General features: G+C 44.1%; 2 protein-coding genes and 1 long non-coding RNA gene across 6 annotated transcripts in view; 2 read left to right on the top strand and 1 right to left on the bottom strand.

Annotated features, from left to right (window-relative positions):
• The window catches only part of LOC143766477 (uncharacterized), a 511,034-nt gene that overhangs the window by 240,885 nt on the left and 255,098 nt on the right, over positions 1-15,051 (top strand). The gene's annotated exons all lie outside the window — the stretch shown is intronic.
• LOC143766473 (uncharacterized) overlaps positions 1-15,051 on the top strand; it is a 175,007-nt gene that overhangs the window by 154,545 nt on the left and 5,411 nt on the right. The window lies entirely within an intron of this gene.
• The window catches only part of LOC143766479 (uncharacterized), an 85,273-nt gene continuing 70,449 nt past the window's right edge, over positions 228-15,051 (bottom strand). Inside the window, exons 2-5 of the long non-coding RNA XR_013213574.1 lie at positions 2,088-2,111; positions 1,094-1,151; positions 951-1,009; positions 228-673 (exon numbers count right to left, since the gene is read on the bottom strand). This is a non-coding gene — a long non-coding RNA (uncharacterized LOC143766479). The remainder of the gene's footprint in view (positions 674-950; positions 1,010-1,093; positions 1,152-2,087; positions 2,112-15,051) is intronic.

The raw sequence follows: 15,051 nt of genomic DNA, 5'->3' as shown, positions 1-15,051 counted from the left end.
TCTGCATACTTATGACCATGTGATATTTCAGTTTTTCTTTTTTATTAAATTTGAAAAAAAATCAGAAATGTAGAAATTTTTGCAGTCAATATGGGGTGCAGAGTGTACATTAATGAGGAAAAAAGAACTTTTTTGAATTTACCAAATGGCTGCAATGAAACAAAAAAGTGAAAAATGTAAAGGGGTCTGAATACTTTCTGTACCCTCTGTACATTTGTTCACGCTTGCAGGAGAAGTGTTGGCTTGAGCCCTGGTTTCATGGATTCACTCCACGTCATAAATTCCATTATGTTTTCGATCCTAAGGAATTCAGATTACTGCACAATCTCTCCATAAATGGAGGCGATATTAGTTTCTCTACTCTTGTGGTCAGGACTCACAGTAGCTCCAATGGTCCACCATAAATGAGTACAGCTCCGGTTTACTGTTGGAGTTCTCCCCTCATACATATGTTGTTGTTGAGGATGTAACTTTTTTTACCTGTTCATTCTGTATGATAGTAATATTTAGAAGACACCACACACTCTAATTAATGCTTATGCAAAATAGTGCCAATTTATTAAACACAACTACACATTAGTGACACATGGGAGCAATATACAATTCAAGGATGAGCGACCACTTGTAGTAACAATTGACGTTTCGGCTCTCCCGAGCCTTAATCATAATATCGCTAAAAAAAACAAAAACATAACAAGGGTAAATATACAAAACAACAAAAAAAAATAAAATATATATATATACAGCATCCGTGCATGATGTAACAATCAACATTACGCCAAGGTACAAAAGAAATGACAAGCAACTATATAGACTTCCAAGCACCAAGGATGCACCGAAGTGAATAAAATTCCTGAAGCTATGCCAGATGTGGATACCATAGGTGGTCTAGAGGTCAAAAAGGTTAGGATCAAGAGAAGAAGAGGAGCAGGACAGTAGGCACTCGTTACCTTGGTAAAGCAATGATAAGTACACATAGCGCATTCCTCGCTGAGAGGTATAGGTGGTGCTGCAAAGGATTGACAGGAGGTAAATATAAGCAAGGTATGTCAATGCAGAATACCAGTGAAGAAAGGGTTGCCTGGTTCAATACCTATTGGATGATGAGGCGGTGTGTGGCCAGCCGTGGTTTGCTGCCCTGTGTGCTGAACCTATATTGAACCGAAGTCAAAAAAATCAGAAGCGCTCTACATCAGGGATAAAGGTGAGCTAGAGTTATAATAAAGACTGTCCGGAAACTAATGGGAAGAGGGGAGAAAAAGGTATGACCAGAGGAAATGGGAAGCCTGAATGAGCAGGCAGGGATCGCAATGTCTGCATATGAAGTTCATTGGTCTCCCGTGAAATGTCAGGGAAGCCCCCCAATAGATGTGGAGGCAGAGTCCTACTATACCTGCGGTGGATGTCTTGCTTAGCGGCGCGCCCTGCTGATGTCGGCGTGATCAGGGAGAGGAGGTAGGGCTGTTAAATAGCAGCGGTGACCACCGGACCGGAAGTGCGTCATCCGGACCGGGAGTCCCGCTGTATGGGGCAAGGAGGAGCTACAGCGCATGTGTGTGTGTCACCATAGTAACCAGCTTTTGTATAGCTCCTTGTAGTAATCGGGATACATAGTAATTGCGCTCCTAAGGGCATGTAAGTGAGTGTTTAGGGATAAATGGACTATGCAATAAAGGGTCTGGTGTGATAAAAAGATACAGGCACTGAAGGGAATAAAAATAAACAAAAATATGGGATAAGTGATGAAAATAAAAATGAAAATAAAAGTAGGAGGTGGTATAAATGAAAGAACCATGGACAAAGAACAGCCTACTGGAGAAATAAGAAAAAATGAAATAAAAAATAATAAATGAATGGAATGAAAAAAATGATGAAATAAAAAGTTGAAAAAACTGAAAAAAAGGATGGAAAAAAAAAATGAGACAAAAAATAATAATAAAATTAAAGTAATGATAATAAAGAAAAAAGCGAAAAATAAAATATGAAAATGTGAAAATAAATATTAAATAAATAATAAAAAATAAATAAAATAGAAATAAGACAAAAATTGAAAATGAATGACGGAAAAACTGTTAGTCGTCACTCACCTTTGTGTAGAGTTATCAGCAGGTCTGAAAAAAATGGAAGAGATGATTAATACTAAAATTTAACATACCTGCCAATCAATTTCTCTATTAAGACCCCTCAGTGCTAGAGTATCTAAGGTGTGTATCCGGAAGGTTTCTCTGGTTTTCAGTAATTTGATATGATTGCCCCCTCTTTTGGGACGTGGAACCTGTTCAAGTATTTGGAATTTTAATTGGGCAACAGAGTGTTTAAAAGTAATGAAATGATCAGGGATAGGAAGCCATGTTTTGGTCCAACGGATAGTTGACTTGTGGCTAGCGATCCGATCTTTTACATGCTGGGTAGTCTCTCCAACATACATGAGGCCGCAGGGACATTTTATGACGTAAATGGCAAAATTAGTATTACAGGTAAAGAAGCCCTGAATAGGATACGATTTCCCTGTCCTAGGATGAGTGACTTTATCGGACCTAATAACATTTGAGCAGGCTGCACAATTGAGGCAGGGGAAATTGCCATGCCTTTGGCTGGCTAAAAACCTTTGTGTGGTCTGTGGTTGAGTACTCCCGATGTCAGCCCGTACTAGCTGATCTTTTATGTTTTTCGGTCTTCTGCTCATCAGTGGTGGTGATTGAAAAGATTCAACTGAAGGGTAGGCTTTATATAAGAGGGACCAGTGTTTTCTTATTACGGAGTATATTTTGGGCATGAACGGATGGTGCGTATGCACAAAGGGTAATCGCTCCTTTGGCTGCTCCCGGGGGGGTGGGGAATGCGGGGAATTCATACGTAATTTCTCTTGATCCAAGAGTTTCAAAGGGTATTTCCTCTCCTGGAATTTGAGGGCCATAGTGTCCATTCTATTCTGGCGTAAGGCTGGATCAGTGACAATGCGAGAGACTCTCTTGAATTGAGACCGTGGGAGGCTGTTTTTTGTTGTTTTTGGATGGCAGCTAGAATAATGTAAGTTATTACAATCCGTAGGTTTAGTAAATATGTCGGTTGTAAGGTTGCCATTGTCATCTTTGTTCACCAAGGTATCCAAAAAAGAAATTTTATGGGCATCATAGTGGATGGTAAACTGAAGCCCAGGGGAGATGGAATTAAGGTATGTAAAAAAGTGGTCAGAGTGTCTGCTGTCCCTGTCCAAATGAAGATGTCATCAATATAACGAACATAATTAGTGGCATAGGTTATGAATAGCTCGTTGTCATAGATGTGCTCAACCTCGAACTGATTCATAAATGCATTTGCATAGGCTGGGGCTACATTTGAGCCCATTGCGGTCCCATGCGTTTGGACATAGTACGTGTCTTGGTACAGAAAAAAATGTTCATAGAGAACAAGTGTAAGGAGTTCAAGGCAAAGTTCGGGGGTTCTTTTGGGCATGTCAGATTTTTCAAGTAGGGACTTAGTAGCTGCAATACCTTTCGCATGTTCAATGGAAGTATACAAACTGTTGACATCGAGCGTTACCAGGAGGCTATGGGTAGGAATGCAATGAAGACCTTTAATGATTTCAAGCAATTGTCCTGTGTCAAGTAAAAAAGACCTAGTGGTTTTTACCAGTGGGGTAAGGACTTTCTCCAAAAAGACGGAAAGAGGTGAGAGGATGGAATCTGTGGAGGCCACAATGGACCTGCCCGGGGGATTGGTTAATGATTTGTGTATTTTGGGTAACATGTAGAAGACAGGTGTGATGGGGTGCTGATTCTGAAGAAAAGTGGCTGTCTTTTGATCAATTGTATTGTCACGAAGGAAGGGATTAATGACATCCTGGATTTTTTTCTTGATTCTGAAAGTAGGGTCACTAGAAATGATCTGGTATGTCTCAGTGTCTGAAAGTTGTCTAGTGATCTCATTACAGTACTGGACCCGATCCATTACAACAATAGCACCCCCTTTGTCTGCGGGTTTTATTATGATGCGCTTGTTTGAGCGGAGAGTGTCCAAAGCCTGTTTTTCAATCATTGTGAGGTTTTTATCTGTAGGGAAAAAACCAAGGCGTTGTTCATGCGCAAGAGATTTGACCTCATGCTCCACCAAAGAAATGAAAGTTTCAGCTGCGTGATAGGTGTGAGGAGGAGAAAAAGTACTTGGGTTGTGAAGTCCCAAGATAGAAATGGAAAGCTCAGGAGTCATGCTTCCTCGAATCGAGGAGCCACCATTCTATTGAGCCTGAGGCATAGTACAAAAATGAGTTTTTAACCTTACAGATCGGTAGAAGCGTTGTACATCCTTTTCTAACTGGAACCTCTATGATCTCCTTTTTTGGAGGTATTCCACAGTAAGGATTATGATATCTAAAGAACACTTCTTTAAAATTCTTTTAAATTTGTCACAAAATTCCTGATTGTCAGAAAACAATGTAGGACGAAGATTGCTTCTCAGCCCTCTAGGAATTTTATTTTGTCGGTGGTATTCCGCCAACGTGGTGCAGTGAAGGTCATAAGAGACCAATTTATTTTTAGCTTTCTCGTAATCCAGTGTCCTCAAGTCCAATACAGGAACCTTGAGGAAATCGGTAGAGCTAGTTACCTGAGACAGAATATTGGTACTAGTTGCCAAATCGTAGGCGAAAGTCTCGGTTGTCATTTGGAGGACAGGTGCAGACACCAAGAAAACTAGAATAAATAAGGTACAATGGTGTGCACTCAGTCAATTAAGAGGTGAGGTGCATGTGTCATGGACTGTAAAAGTCCCAATGCAAGTAATATTTAGAAGACACCGCACACTCTAATGCTTATGCAAAATAGTGCCAATTTGTTAAACACAACTACACATTAGGGTACCGTCACACAGTGGCATTTTCATCGCTACGACGGTACGATTCGTGACGTTCTAGCGATATAGTTACGATATCGCAGTGTCTGACACGCTACTGCGATCAGGGACCCTGCTGAGAATCGTACGTCGTAGCAGATCGTTTGAAACTTTCTTTCGTCGCTGGATCTCCCGCTGTCATCGCTGGATCGTTGTGTGTGACAGCGATCCAGCGATGCGTTCGCTGGTAACCAGGGTAAACATCGGGTTACTAAGCGCAGGGCCGCACTTAGTAACCCGATGTTTACCGTGGTTACCAGCGTAAAAGTAAAAAAAACAAACCGTACATACTCTCCATCTGATGTCCGTCAGGTCCCTTGCCGTCCGCTTCCCGCTCTGACTGTCTGCCGGCCGGAAAGTGAGAGCAGATCACAGCGGTGACATCACCGCTGCGCTCTGCTCTCACTGTACGGCGGCACTCAGTCAGAGCGGGAAGCGGACGGCAAGGGACCTGACGGACATCAGATGGTGAGTATGTACGGTTTGTTTTTTTACTTTTACGCTGGTAACCACGGTAAACATCGGGTTACTAAGTGCGGCCCTGCGCTTAGTAACCCGATGTTTACCCTGGTTACCAGCGAACCTCGGCATCGTTGGTCGCTGGAGAGCGGTCTGTGTGACCGCTCCCCAGCGACCACACAACGACTTACCAACGATCACGGCCAGGTCATATCGCTGGTCGTGATCGTTGGTAAATCGTTATGTGAGACGGTACCCTTAGTGACACATGGGAGCAATATACAATTCAAGGATAAGCGACCACTTGTAGTAACAATTGACATTTCGGCTCTCCCAAGCCTTAATCATAAAATCGCTAAAAAAACAAAAACATAACAAGGGTAAATATACAAAACAACAACAACAACAACAACAAAAAAATATATATATATATATATACTCAGCATCCGTGCATGATGTAACAATCAACATTACGCCAAGGTACAAAAGAAATGGCAAGCAACTATATAGACTTCAAAGCACCAAGGATGCACCGAAGTGAATACAATTCCTGAAGCTATGCCAGATGTGGATACCAAGGAGGAGCTACAGCGCATGTGTGTGTCACCATAGTAACCGGCTTTTGTATAACTACTTGTAGTAATCGGGATACATAGTAATTGCGCTCCTAAGGGCATGTAAGTGAGTGTTTAGGGATAAATGGACTATGCGATACAGAGTCTGGTGTGAACATAAGATCCAGGCGCTGTGTGTGTGTCACCATAGTGACCGGCTTTATATAACAACTTGCAGTAATCGGGGTACATAGTAATAGTGCTCCAAAGAGCAAGTAAATAAGTGTTTAAGAGATAGCTGGACTATGCGATAAAGGGTCTGGTGTGATTAAAAGATACAGGCACTGAAGGGAATAAAAATAAACAAAAATATGGGATAAGTGATGAAAATGAAAATAAAAGTAGGAGGTGGTATTATTTATTTTCATTTTTATTTTCACCACTTATCCCATATTTTTGTTTATTTTTATTCCCTTCAGTGCCTGTATCTTTTAATCACACAAGACCCTTTATCGCATAGTCCAGCTAATAATAATAATTTTTGTTTATATAGCGCCAACATATTCCGCAGCGCTTTGCACATTATAGAAGGGATTTGTACAGACAATAGACATTACAGCATAACAGAAATCACAGTTCAAAACAGATACCAGGAGGAATGAGGGTCCTGCTCGCAAGCTTACAATCTATAGGAAAAAGGGAGACACGAGAGGTGGATGGTAACAATTGCTTTAGTTATTTGGACCAGCCATAGTGTAAGGCTCGGGTGTTCATGTAAAGCTGCATGAACCAGTTGACTGCCTAAGTATGTAGCAGTACAGACACAGAGGCTATTAACTGCATAAAGTGTATCAGAACATGATGCGAGGAACCTGATTATGGGTTTTTTTTTTTGGTTTTTTTTTTATAGGCCACACAGGGATAGTTAGGTTAATGCGTTGAGGCGGTAGGCCAGTCTGAACAAATGAGTTTTTAGGGCACGCTTAAAACTGTGGGAATTGGGGATTAATCGTATTAACCTAGGTAGTGCATTCCAAAGAATCGGCGCAGCACGTGTAAAGTCTTGGAGACGGGAGTGGGAGGTTCTGATTATTGAGGATGCTAACCTGAGGTCATTGGCGGAGCGGAGGGCACGGGTAGGGTGGTAGACTGAGACCAGAGAGGAGATGTAGGGTGGTGCTGAGCCATGGAGTGCTTTGTGGATGAGGGTAGTAGTTTTGTACTGGATTCTGGAGTGGATGGGTAGCCAGTGTAATGACTGGCACAAGGTAGAGGCATCGGTGTAACGGTTGGTGAGGAATATGATCCTGGCTGCAGCATTCAGGACAGATTGGAGCGGGGAGAGTTTGGTAAGAGGGAGGCCGATTAGTAGAGAGTTACAATAGTCCAGATGAGAATGAATAAGTGAAACAGTAAGAGTTTTTGCAGAGTCGAAAGTAAGAAAAGGGCGAATTCTAGAAATGTTTTTGAGATGCAGATAAGGAGAGCGAGCCAGTGATCGGATGTGGGGGTGAATGAAAGCTCGGAATCAAGGATGACCCCAAGGCAGCGGGCATGTTGCTTTGGAGTAATGGTGGAACCGCACACGGAGATGGCAATGTCAGGCAAAGGTAGGTTAGTAGAGGGAGAGAACACGAGGACAGCTATCCCTTAAACACTTACTTGTTCTTTGGAGCACTATTACTATGTACCCCGATTACTGCAAGTTGTTATATAAAGCCGGTCACTATGGTGACACACACACAGCGCCTGGATCTTATATTCACACCAGACTCTGTATCGCATAGTCCATTTATCCCTAAATACTCACTTACATGTCCTTAGGAGCGCAATTACTATGTATCCCGATTACTACAAGGAGCTATACAAAAGCCGGTTACTATGGTGACACACACACAGCGCCTGGATCTTATATTCACACCAGACTCTGTATCGCATAGTCCATTTATCCCTAAACACTCACTTACATGCCCTTAGGAGCGCAATTACTATGTATCCCGATTACTACAAGGAGCTATAAAAAAGCCGGTTACTATGGTGACACACACACATGCGCTGTAGCTCCTCCTTGCCCCATACAGCGGGACTTCCGGTCCGGATGACACACTTCTGCTCCGGCGGTCACCGCTGCTATTTAACAGCCCTACCTCCTCTCCCTGGTCACGCCGACATCAGCAGGGCGCGGGAGCGCTGCTAAGCAAGACATCCACCCCAGGTATAGTAGGACTCTGCCTCCACATCTATTGGGGGGCCTCCCTGACATTTCACGGGAGACCAATGAACTTCATATGCAGACATTGCGATCCCTGCTCATTCGGGCTTCCCATTTCCTCTGGTCATACCTTCTTCTCCCCTCCTCCCATTAGTTTCCGGACAGTCTTTATTATAACTCTAACTCACCTTTATCCCTGATGTAGAGCGCTTGTAATTTTTTTGACTTCGGTTCAATATAGGTTCAGCACACAGGGCAGCAAACCACGGCTGGCTACACACCGCCTCATCATCCAATAGGTATTGAACCAGGCAACCCTTTCTTCATTGGTATTCTGCATTGACACACCTTGCTTATATTTACCTCCTGTCAATCCTTTGCAGCACCACCTATACCTTTTAGCGAGGAATGCGCTATGTGTACTTATCATTGCTTTACCAAGGTAAGGAGTGCCTACTGTCCTGCTCCTCTTCTTCTCTTGATCCTAACCTTTTTGACCTCTAGACCACCTATGGTATCCACATCTGGCATAGCTTCAGGAATTTTATTCACTTCGGTGCATCCTTGGTGCTTGGAAGCCTATATAGTTGCTTGTCATTTCTTTTGTACCTTGGCGTAATGTTGATTGTTACATGACTGAGTGCACACCATTGTACCTTATTCATTCTGCATGATAGTTTGATTGTGGTGGGATCGGCCTGTCTCACTTATCTGAGGCTGTAACTCCCTGGGAGTGTTTAAAATAGGTTTCAATTACCAATTGCACGAGATCTAAATTGAAGACCCCTCAGCTCTGCACTGTTATAAAAGTTCTATTTAAATGTCTAATATTTCTTCTTGACATTCATTGACAGAAAATACTGGTCCTTATAATAGTTTACATTGCTAAGGCTGGTTTCACATTTGCGGTTGTGTCCGCAGCGTTTGTGCCGCAATTTTCTGTATTCGTCGTGTATTCCTATCTTTAACATTAGGGACGCAAGTGTCTGCGATCGGTTGCGTTTTGCCGCGTTTGACGACGCATGCGTTGTTTCGTCGTCTGCGGCTTGGCGCGGTAAACGCTACATGTTGTAATTTCAGAGGCGTGAATTTGCCGCCTTGAAACGTATGTGGTTGTTAGCGGAAGTAATGTGGCACAGAACACATTTCAGTCTATGTGAACGCATGCCTTCGCAAGCACATGCATTTGTTTACGTTTGAACGCATGCGTTTTCCCACAGGAAAACCTGTCTAGACACTGATTAGCCTCCCCCACATGCAAGGTGATAAAAAGAGGGAGTGCATTTGCAGGTCACAACTATGCAGACTGGGAAGAAGATCAGACGCTGGAAAGAACCTGGGACATTTGGACAATGTGAGTGTCAAAGCCAATGTCTGTATTTTCTTTTTTCTTTCTCTATATGTCCTAATAATTTCTGTCTCTTTTTTTCTTGCTGCATGCATCAGAATGTCATCATCTTCTTCTGAGGAGCAACGTCTTGGGCCTGAACAAGGTGGAAATGACAGTGAAGTGAGTACTCACCTCCTCAGATTGGTAAGTTTTCTCTGTCACATCTACACATGTGCCAATTTTTTGTTTTCTTTTTCAGAAGTTCTTCAACTGCGGCAGAGGCCGAGCAGGAGCAGTGTGGACACGGTTGTGTGGCAAGGCGGCGTGTAAGTATACCTGACTGATTGTACCCTGTTTACGGGTATCCTGACTTTACTTTTCTTGACTGTTCACTTCTTTACTTTGCTCTTTCTTTACCTTTTTCTTCTTGACTCCTTTTTTTTCTTGACTTTGAATATTCTTGCCTGTTTTCTGTCTCTGTTGTTTTCTATCTTTTCCTTATGTTAATCTCTCCAACATTAATGTATTTATGTATGTTCTAGGTTCCAGAACGGGATGAGGACCTCATTGATAATGATCTCCTCATCTCACTGGTTCATGAGCGAGTCCCGCTGGGGGACACCCTGGTTCCGCAGCACTCGGACAACGTGACGATCCGGCGGCTATGGAAAGAGGTGGCCCAAGCGATGTGGTATGGCTGGGACAAGGCCCCGGCTCGGGTCCACAAGGCATTTCATAAGTATTGCAATGCGGTGTGATGCAGCAGTGACCTTGGCTGGGATCACACAATTGTGTGTGATGAGAGGAACTCCTGAGAGTTTCTCTCATCACACACAGTTGTGTGTTCCCGGCCAAAAGTGCATTGTCTAAGCATTATTTTTTTTTCAACAGTGCTCAAAGTCAGAACACATTGGCGTTCGATGAAGGATCGCTTAAACAAGGACCTTCGTCAAGAGAGCCGGGTGCAAGGATCAGAAAAGATAAGCATCTGCTGGCATTTTTGAGACCGGTCCTTGCCCAGAGAACGTAAGTATTTTTGTGTTGCATTGGATTGTGTTGTATTGCCTAATCTGTATTTTTCAATTCCACAGGAGTTGGCGCTTTTACTATTATAAATGTTTTGTACTAATGTTTGTTTTTTTTTGTTCACAGCACCTGGAACAGCACTCTTGACCCTAGTTCTAGAGCTGTCCTTCATCAAACAGCCACGGACCCATCACAGCCATCCAGCAGCGCAGCAGCAAGTGGGCATGAAACACAGACTGGAGACCAGGAAGCTGGTCCATCAGGTGTTCCCCTGTCCCAGTCCTCTGCCTCTTTTTTGGGGGACTCTTCCCAGCAGCGGCAGAGGGCCTCGGACAGTTTTTGCACTTGAGCTCGATCTTTCACAATGCACTCAAGGCGATGGGTGGCAGACTGTATCGTGGCTTAAACCATATGAATACACTTATCCAGGATGTCACCAGAGACCTTGACCAAGTGAAAGCCGACCTCCAGAGTCCAGCACGTCATTTTTTTAAAATCAAATAGAAAAGGGCATGTCAGAAAACCTTACTCCTGATCTCCAGCTTAGTGCCATGCAGGACTCCAATGCTGCTTACGTGCAGACTATGCAGCAGACTCAGTATTTTCAGCAGCCAGTGGTGGCATTTCCACCTATGCCAACACTGTCACGCTTGACCTCATTGCCGAGCTCTGCTGCATACCACTACATGGCCACAACCATTCCAAGCTCTGCCGGACACCACTACAGCGCCACCACCATGCTGAGTGCTGTTGGACATCCCACCGCCACCACTATGCCAACTGCTGTTCCTGCTTGGACATCCTCCCCTGCCACCACCATGCAGCAGCATCCGGATCAGGACAGGTTGGCCACCATCACCAGGTCCCAGCTGCAGCAGCAGCAGCACCTGGACCCTGGCATGCTTTTCACCACCACCAGCATGCAGCAGCACCAGCATCCAGACCCTAGAATGGCTTTCACCACCACCAGGATGCAGCAGCAGCACCCGGACCCTGGCATGGCCTTCCCCACCACCACCATGCAGCAGCCGGACCCTGGCATGGCCTTCCCCACCACCACCATGCAGCAGCAGCAGCTGGACCCTGGCATGCTTTTCAGCACCACCACCATGCAGCAGCAGCACACGGACCATGACAGGTCGGCCACCATGACCAGGCCGCAAGAAATGAGCTCACCGAGGCTCCCCAGACTGCAGCACCGATCCCAAAAATGGAAACAGAAATAGAAAAAGCGGACTATTGCTGTCCCTCCCCCCTCACCTCCCAATGTGTCTGTGATGTCAGGTTTGTCTCGCCCTTCCAGTGTGTGTCTGCCTTCCCATGCCTCCAGTACCATCCCTGAACTCCCTGACCCTACTAGTTTAATTGCCCCTTCTCCTGCAACCCCTGCGTCGTCAGCCAGGCCTCACAGCTACACACACCCCAGTTCCGTCACTCTACCCCAAGCCGGCGCAGTTAACTTTTTTTATTTTTATTTTTTTAATAAATTTTAATGTTTTTTGCCCCAATACTGTTTGGTTATTTGTGTTTTTTGCCTCCTGCAACACACACCGTGTGCCAAATAAACACACTGCGCCGTAAACTTTGTTTTTTGGCCACCTCATAGCTCCAGGTGTTATTAAGTAGAACACTGCAGCTTTGTGTGTTTGCTATGGAGCTATGAGTTGTCAAAAAATAATATTACTTGTATTTTCTCCATAATCTCTTCACTCTGCTTAATCTATGTGACGCAGACTAAAGAGACAATGGCGGTAATACAAAGCAGGTCTATACTCAACAAGTCATGTGTCATAAATAGTGAGTTCATGATGCACAAAACTCTGCATCTTGAACTAATTATTTATGACACCTGACTTGGTGAGTAGAGAACTGCCTTGTATAACCTCCCTTTTCTCTTCAGTCTACGTAATCTATTTCACACAAACTGAAGAGACAATGGAGGTCATACAAGGCATATCTATACTCACCTGGACAGGTGCCAGAAATAGTGAATTCATGAGGCTGGGTTTTGTGCATCATGAAGTCATTATTTCTCACACATGAACTGGTGAGTATAGATCTGCTTTGTATTATACCTCCATTGTCTCTTCAGTCTGCGTCCAATAGATGCTGCAGAACAGATTCAGGATGTAATGACGTCAACTACCTGTCACGGGAAATCTAGGTGGACAAGAGCTAGTAACCCAGGCCCCTGAGATTTCCCTCAACTCTGGGAAACCCTGACTGACCATCTCCCAGAGTTTACACTGATGGTTTGCATGTCTGGGCCTCCATCCTCACCCTGTCTCCTGTTTCAACCCTAGGCTGAAACCACCACCCAGTGAAGAGACCACACACCAATACCCACAGTTAGCACAGACAAGGATAAAGGAAAATATGCACCAAGCCGCAGTCACACAGGAATACACTATAAATGCACAGGGCAAAATAAATACAAATAAAGGAAGGAGAAAATATGACTAAGGGAAATACACCACCAGATACGAAACTCCTTCTCCTAGACCACCACTCCAGACCAAGATAACCAAGCACCAGACGGAAGCTATAATCGGCGACACCCAATGTTCAGAAGGACAATTTAAAGGTAGTGGGCGTGACCCAGCTTCCAATCCGAACACCAGCTAAATTAACCCTGAACCAGCTAGATAAAATCTAGCCGACGCCACTGAACACATAGTGGACAAAAGCGGAATTACCACTGTCTGTCGAACGCCCTAGTATGAACAGCGTCCGACATGACACTACCTTACCACTAACAACATAAGTGGTTTTTAGAGGATAGACATAGGAGACACGGTACAGGTATCAAAACACGTTTATTAACAAAAAGTATTAGTAACATTTAAAACATAACTGGTAGAGACCCAAACCCAACAGCACATTTTACACAATATTATCTTGCCATGCCACACATCCGATGTCAGAAACAAAATAGGCAGCAGATTGGTCCCGCATGTGGGCAACTTCAACAGTTGATGCTGGTAATCTGGCAATGGGTTTGCAACTGGTTCATCCAGTTCAATGTTGGGTCGCTCCTTAGCCATTATGTAATTGTGGAGAACCACACAGGCTTTGACAAACTCATCGACTGTCTCCATTTTTAGATTAATGGCTGTCCCCAGAATGCGCCATTTTGAGACAAGAATCCCAAAGGTACACTCAACTGTTCTTCGGGCCCTGGTCAGTCTGTAGTTATAAATCCTTTTAGTGTGGTTCAAGTCACGACTGGAATATGTCTTCAGTAGGTTTTCACACATCTGAAAGGCCTCATCCCCAACCATAACAAATGGCATCAGTGGGCCTTGAGTGTTGGGGAGAGGTCGTGGCAGGGGAAAATTAAAAGTTTTGCCATACAAATGTTGGCCCATATCCGAGTTCTTGAAAGTCTGTGAGTCGTTGCCACGGCCAAAAGCTCCAATATCCACGAAGATAAAGCGACAGTCAACATCTGCTATTGCCACAAGCACTACAGAAAATTATTTCTTGTAGTTAAAGTACTTGGATCCAGATCTGGCGGGTTTGATAATGCATATGTGCTTTCCATCCACTGCTCCCAAGCCGGTACTGAAAGTGGAGCGATGATAAGCTCTCTCCGTAGCCAGGAATGTGCCAAAAAAAGAAATAAACAAATTCCGAACAATTACATTTATGATGGGGGTTTGCTAAACACATAAAGGAAAAATCAAATAATACATGGTAGAACAATAATAATTATGACAGGCATATGTTTAGAATTATTACAGACCTTAGTGTGACCAGGAGACGTTCCTCTGCAGGAATCGCTCTATGGAGCTGGGTGTCCTGTCTCTGGATATCTCCTTGGACACGACCAAGCAAATCCTGAAAAGTCTCTTGAGACATCCTGGTATATTCTGGGAATTTGTCTGGGTTGGCATTAGGCTCGCCATATAGCATGTAGTAGGCTCCATGGCTCTCCCGGAGTTCAATAATGTGGTGTCTCCAAAAACGCCGACGCAGTGTCCTTCTCTGCCTTTCTCGATTTCTTTGTTGCTCCCAAGCAAATGCATAGGAAAGAAACAGCTTGATACTTTAATCCAGGTTGAAATAAAAGCTCTCTATGCGAAGATCCATCATGACACAGGATACAGTAGAAAAATCTCAAGATTTCAGCTGTCCAAGGGTTTATATATAGATAACCCATAATACACGCCCACTGTAGTCCCATTGGCAGTGTCTGTTTATCTAGATTTTTCTCCTCTTAAATTTTCCACCATGCGCACAGAAAACGCAAACGCATGAAAAAGCGTGTAAACTTTGCGTTTTTTTACCGCATGCGTTACCTTATGCGTCTAAAAAAAACGCTGCGTTTGCATGCGGTTTATCGTGCGTTTCAGGTTGCGGATTAAACGCTGTGGATTCTACCGCAAATGTGAAACTAGCCTTAGTGCCACTGACTGTAATGAGCGGTACCACGTGACCGCTCACACAGGAGAAGCTGCCGGCGCTGAGAGGAGAGAGGAGACATCGCGGGAGCTAGGTGAGTATTTCTTCTGCAAGGGGCCGGGCGGCGCACTGGGGGTGGAGGCGGGGGGGCACATGCAAACTTTATTTTTCACAAA

The sequence above is a fragment of the Ranitomeya variabilis genome, chromosome 4, assembly GCF_051348905.1.
Source record: "Ranitomeya variabilis isolate aRanVar5 chromosome 4, aRanVar5.hap1, whole genome shotgun sequence".
NCBI lineage: Eukaryota > Metazoa > Chordata > Amphibia > Anura > Dendrobatidae > Ranitomeya > Ranitomeya variabilis.
Note: the sequence above shows the minus strand (reverse complement) of the source record. Positions and strands in the feature narration are given on the sequence as shown.